Below are 6,708 nucleotides of genomic sequence, written 5' to 3'. Positions count from 1 at the left end.
GTACCGGCGGCAAGACCGAGGATCTAGGTTTGGGTATTGGGGCTGCCGGAGGCATTTCTTGGATCGCTTCGCTCGTCACTCTGGGCGTAGAGGTGGACGGACTGAAGGTCACAAACGCGGCTCTCGGACGCTCCTCTTGTCTTTGTTCCTCAGGATGAGTAAAAAGTCCCGTCAGGGCTCGTCCGCTTGGTCCCGCTTGTTCTCCGTCGTCCATTTCCATCCCTCTAGAAGCTGGCACAGTATGTGGTTCGGCTGTCAGCGATGAGGGCAATGCAGTCTTTGGGTTAGCCTTCTGCTGCTGTCGGAGCTGTAAATGAGTATGGGAGACTTGTAGCATTTGGGTCAACACGTCTTGTAGTGCCGTGCTGATCCTCTCTCCCCTCTGTTCTTTTGATATTACCACAACAAATTCAGCGCCCGGTATTACTGTTACCGGGGTCGATATTTGTAGTTTGAAGGCTCCTACAGCAACTGATTCGGCCACTTTCCATAACATTTTTCCTGTTTTTATTCCATTTACGTCGACAACGATTCTCATTGCTCCCATCTCCATAGCCTTGTCAATGCCATCTTCTAGCGCTTTTGTCATCTCTCCCATGTACTGGGTTTGTTCCAAAACTGCTGACCATTCTCTTATCGGGATATGTACTACCATATAGTAGGTCGAATTTCCTCCGCTTGTTGTTATCACTTGGGTCTTTCTTTCTGTGCCCAAACTCCATTTTCGTAGTTTGTCTTCTATTTCTCTGACATATTCTTCACCCGCGGCAAGCCTCAAGCTCGCGCGGAACCTCTTGCCATGAGGTTTTAACTTTTCGTCCGTAAGCACTATCAGGGCATCTCCAATAATGCCCCAAGGGTCTCCTACATGGTGACATATCATAATGCCGTTGCCAACATTACACCTTTTTGTAGTTTCTGCTGGTAACGGGGGCAAGGGTTTTGATCTAATCAAGGGGCACATCTGTTGTAGCATTCTCTGCCGTTCGTTTGGTTCAGGTCTTTCGTGTCTAAAAGCTTCTGCACCTTCTATGGTCGTCATGTCCATGTCCGATAGATCATTCTGGTTTTCGGCACTGGGAGTCGTTATTCCCTGTTCTCTTTCTCTCACTATATCTCTAATTCGCCCATATAGTGATTCATGTTCCTTATACTTGGAAGCTGCTCTTTTTAAGTCCGCGTCCATTAGTGTCCCTTTGATGTTAGATACTGATGCCAGCGTTTTAACGATGGGGTCCCACTTCGGGTCGATGCTAACTAGTTCCACAACGTTATATCGCCGCATCATGTTAATCCACCATTCAAGCCAGTGGCTCGCTTCTCTTCGGGTAAAGTCTGCATAAGGGTGGTCTACGATTATTGTTATCAGGCCTTCTACTTCGGATTTTTCTGAACAAAATCGGCCACCGCCCCTAACAGCTCTCTCTACTTTTGCCTCAAGCTCCTCTGGCCGGGTGGAGGGATTCCATAGCTCTAACTGATGTCTCATCTGGGGTTGCCATTCGCTCAGGCCTCCGCCATACAATACTAATCTTATCTTAATGTCACTCTGTCTTAGGGTTTGATGAGGGGAGCTCATCGCCGCGGCCCCTTGCTCAGAGGGTCGGGGGGATGAATCAGAATCCTCCTCTCTGTCGCTCATGGTAACGTGTTCTGAAGCCCGCTTCGCTTTTCACTAGCGTATTCTAAAGCCCGCTTTGCTTTACTCTAGCGTATTCTAAAGCCCGCTTTGCTTTACTCAGTTGTAGGAGTGGAACTGTTTTAATTCCGAAGCCTTCCCGTTGCGCTTAAGGGATAAGGGACGTACTACAGTTCCTTGGTTACTCAGCTCACACTTCTTAGTGCGATGCTTCTTATTTACTCTATCTAAAATCTAGCCACAATCATCTATTTATGTGATAGCTAAATTTCACTGAACGGCGGAAACGTATTCCCCGCACGGTTAGTGTTCCACTCAATACCTTTCTACTCGGTCTGATTAAATCTCATTCTATTCTGAAGGAAAGACAAAATAATCCAACTTGGAATCGCCGTCCAAAAATCGTCACTTTCTGAATAAAATCCAAAAATGATGAAAAAGCTGGAAAAGCGTATTCCAAAAAGGGAAAATTCAAAAATTATCCAATAAGGAAAAAAGGACAAAAATGAACATTACACAAAACTGAAAAAATGTTCAAAAACAAAAGCTGTATTTAAAAAGGAAAAAGGTTCAAACTAAAAGCTGAAAAATTCAAAAGCGATTAAAAGCCAGTAAATCCTTTCACAAAAAGAGAAAAGGTTTAAAATGAACGCTGTAGAATAATAGTCAAAAAAGATCAAAAAGCAATCAAAAAGCTAAAAATGCATTTGTCAAAAAAGGGAAAAAGGTCCAAAATAAACGCTGTTGAATATAAGTCAAAAGCGAATAAAAAGCTAAAAATCTTAAACCAAAACAGGGAAAAAGGTTCAAAAAGGGAAAAAAGGGAGATAACTCTTAAAGCCACAAAAAGGACAAACAAGCTCCAATTATATGGAAGACCAGAAAAGCACAAAAAATTATAAAGCTGCTACTAGGGTTATAAAGACAAGGAAATAAAGTCAAAAAAGGCATGTGGAGGTTTAAGGGGAAAAAGCAGAAAAATACAAATGTAAGTCTAACAGAAGAACCGAGATAAAAAGCTAAAAAGAAAAGGCAGCGGTAGGGTTATACCAGGAATGCCGGCTCCGGCTACCAAGGGAAGGGCGTCGGCAATCAAGGAAAAAGGTGCATATATTTCTCTCGGTACGCCGATGAAAGAAAATAGAGAATAAGGAAAATTTGACAAAAAGGGGAACTTAAGACGTCCTACAAAAAGAACAAGCAGGCGCAACCCCAAAGGGCACCCTAAATATCCTAAAAAATAATTCAACATTCAAAATCCTTCCTTCTTATAATGCTGAAAAGGGTTTAAGGGGATTATCGTTATTCGCATTGAAAAACGCACCCATTAAATCCACAGCTATCTCGTCTGCTACTGCTGCGACAGCCTGAGCTTCTGTCATATGTTCTGTTACAGCAGCTATTTTCAAGGCTTTAGCATTCACTAACCTGGGAATCACGTGTTCCCAACAAGCCCCCTCCCACAAGGAGCGCCTCGCGGCTCGATCCGCTAGATACGCAATCAGTATCTTAACTGCCGACCAGAGCAGCAGGTCGTAGCTAAATCCCATTCTGGCTCAATGGGCCTCACACACTCACTCTAGTGTATGACAAGGGGGAGCTTGCCACCGTCCTTCCTAAGACACAAAATAGTTCTATCTATAAGGTTACGAGCTCCGCTACGGACCACCAACCGAATAGTTCTTTCCTAAGGAACACTCTCCTTTAAAGAGACTAATTTTTGCGTCATCCCAAGGTCGCCTGACATGACAATTTATCAGTGAGCACCGCCCCGTTGCATCCTTTTCCCTCGGACGCTCAGGGACGACTACTCGGGTTCTTTAGGGGCTCAGATCGATCCCGATTCTTGTTAAATCAACGATCTACGCCCCACGTTGGGCGCCACATGTTCAGCGACGGGAATTGAACCGGGAATTAGCGAGGGATATGAGAGAAATTCCAAGAGAAAAGAAAACAATTTTTTTTTTTTTTTTTTTTTTTTTTTCTTTTTCCCTCCTTTCAATCTTTCCTCGGTCTAATATGATTTTACGTCCCGATAGGTCAGCTCTCCCGGTAACGGGCTTAATTATCCAAGGGTGTTTAACGGTGGTTCGGAGGGCCCGGGCCGGGTGGTGGAAAAGGGAGATGCGGCAACGACCAACCGGCCTCGGCGCTCTCTCTCTCTCCCCCTCCCTAACCAGACTTCCTCCTCACCCCCGTCGCTTCCCCTTTTTGCTTCGCGAGCCGACCGCTGAGAGAGATTCGCCTAGGTTCTAACTGCCTTCGTTTTATACAAAACTAATTTTGCGCAGTCCACCCGATTCTTCCTTCGTTCCGTCTTCTCGTTCCCGACGAGTAACCAACCCCAGAGTCGGGACACTTTTAACGGAGCGAACACTGCGCTTTTACGGCAGCTCACTCTCATATAATTTTTATGCTGTTGCAATTGGTATCACACCTAGGTAAAGTTTAATCACCGTTGTTACAGTCATTCGGGTTTGTTTCTAATTTATTAGGTTTGGGCATAACCTAATCGCCGGAGTAAAAAGAGAAGTTTATTTGAAAACTAATTTTTAGTTCGATGGAAGTTTATACGAAGGTCCTAAGACTTCGGTCTTCGGAGCCTCCGAGCCGTTCACTCTTAGGAGGGTGTAATGGTAGGGATTTCAATTATCATCGAGAGAGAATATTAACGACGAGGACACCCATATTTTTACTATAGGTTTATGTATGCAATCAGCGGGTTTTTATAGGGCGACGCCCTTCCTTCTCCTTTACGGCGCTGGCCAGCCGACCGTTCGGATAGAAGCAGAAAGAACACCTCCAACCTTTGAATGCTGATTACAATCTTTATTCCAAGTCACTCACTCATAGATAAATGAAAAAGGTAATATATGCATTGTAGATAAAATATAAAAGAAATAAATGATTAAAAGATAATGAAAGGTTGTATATAAAAATTGGGTATATGAGAAAAATTCTTAACACAAAAAGGGTACATCATTTTTCAAGCAATGACATTATCCCGTAAGCGCATCTCTGAAGCTTATTCTCTTTTTAATGTCTATCATCGGTTCGCCTTCCGCAGATTGATCAGGTCCCGAAACGCTCCCGAGGCTTGACTTGCCCATTTTAAACATTAAATTTCTCTGTACTTCATCGCATATATTTTATTCTTTTTGTTGGTTTTTAGATTATTAGGTTTTGGCGAGGACACTAGGTGTCTAGTGGTTCAGGTTATTCTTACCAATCCCGGGACGGCCTCGTTCGAGCCCGCTCCGATCCAGGTAATGATTTATCACCAGAACCAATCCTAGACGAGCCTCCACCGCGAATATCCAAGTTCGGGATCATCGTGGTAAATCCAATTTGGGTCAAATTCAGGTTTTAAAAAGTGGAAAAAAGGAGAAAAATCGCCTGTTACAGCGATACTGAGGGGATTTAACAAGGAAGCTCAAAAGGGGAACCAAAAGGGATAAGAAAGAGGAACCGGGCGGAAAGAGCCTCCCGCGCAATGGGGAAGCTCCTCCAGGGTAGGGAGGTATGTGCCGTTGGACTCATTCGCCCGCTAGCTCTCATCTCCTCCGTCCCCCCTGTTTTTCCCGGACCTTTTCTCCGGAGATTGAGATCTGTGCTGATGCCGTCGGGACTAGTCCTGCCCGACGACTCTCAGATCCTCACTTGCTCCGTTCTCCCATTCCCCCTCGAGTCCCTCTAAGTCCTAGAAAATGGGGAGTGAGACGATCCATCACGTACGGCCACTCGGTCCGGATCGCCGACGGAGGACCGCGCCCGATGTCGCAATGCATCTCCTTTTAAAGCCTCGGTCTCCACAAGGGGAGTTTCATAACCGAAAGTCACATGTTTGTTCTCGAAAGTTCTATCTCCTCCCAGTCACGAGGTTGCTTAGTCAATGATCTCATTTTCTCATGATCTCGTGTTGTTCTGGAAAGTTTTGTCCCCTCTCAGGCAAGGAGGGGGGAGATCGGGCCATCTCTATCTGGTTTGAACTGGTTGAGGGGACCTCAGGTCCCAGGCGAGGTCGAATCAGGACAGGTTGTGCAATCTCTTCTGCTTGAGATGACTTGGGTCAACCGGGGCAGCTCCTGTATCATGATTCAGCTTCCCAATGATAGACAGTCTTTTTGCGCAGTATTCCAGTATTCTGCAGCTTGGTTATCATGTATATACATTAACACAATGCCTACTCTTGCTCTCCCGTAAGCACTAGGCTCATAACATTTGTTGCACATCATATGACATTACTTGGAGATAAAGCAATAGTCACAAGGTAACATTCTTCACTCAAAGCGGTTTCATAAGCTTTGCTCAGCATTTTGATTTATATCTTTGGTCCTCTAAATACTGTCATTTTAGGAATGACTGAAAAGTCAAGAAAAATAAAATCACTTCAGCATTACATTATTACTGAAAGCATAATCATCAAATAAGGCTTTTTGTAGAGCATTGACTTTGGTAGGTGTTGTTCTTTGGTAGGTGTTGTTAACCATTACGTGTTCTATTAACTTTTGATTACTTCATGGTTCAGGATCTGCGGGGCTGGCTTTCATAGCTTTTGTATTCTCTCTGCTGCTCTCTAGTGTTCGAATTAGGATTTTGCACCAGGACTTTAAACCATCCTATTCCTTCTTCTGATGTTTAATGTTTAATTATCTGCGTGGCGAGGCGCGTTACCTTGACAGGTTTTACTGACGACTTGCTGTGACTTACCTTCTATCACCCTGTCAAACGTCGTTTTATACCAGTGGTTTTCCTGCAAATCAGTAGACTATTAAGTAACGCGATGGCTGTACACTTTTAAGCAATAACTAGTGATCTTTTAGTTATTCAATTATAAGTTTGAATTATTTTTTTCTTCAGTAAAATGGTTAGAGAAAATAGCTGCTCGTGGTTTTGAAGCTGCATATACTTTTATGTACATCTGTGTCTATATGCCTGTACTGTATACAGTATATAAAAAACACGTAGTGATTCGTTTGCTTGAATTCCTTAATCCTTTTATTTCCATACTTTAGGTAGACGAGGAAGACCAGCACTTGACATTACAAGTGATCAAATTGAACTGCTCC

Source organism: Hippocampus zosterae, chromosome 16 (assembly GCF_025434085.1).
Source record: "Hippocampus zosterae strain Florida chromosome 16, ASM2543408v3, whole genome shotgun sequence".
Taxonomy (NCBI): domain Eukaryota; kingdom Metazoa; phylum Chordata; class Actinopteri; order Syngnathiformes; family Syngnathidae; genus Hippocampus; species Hippocampus zosterae.
Note: the sequence above shows the minus strand (reverse complement) of the source record.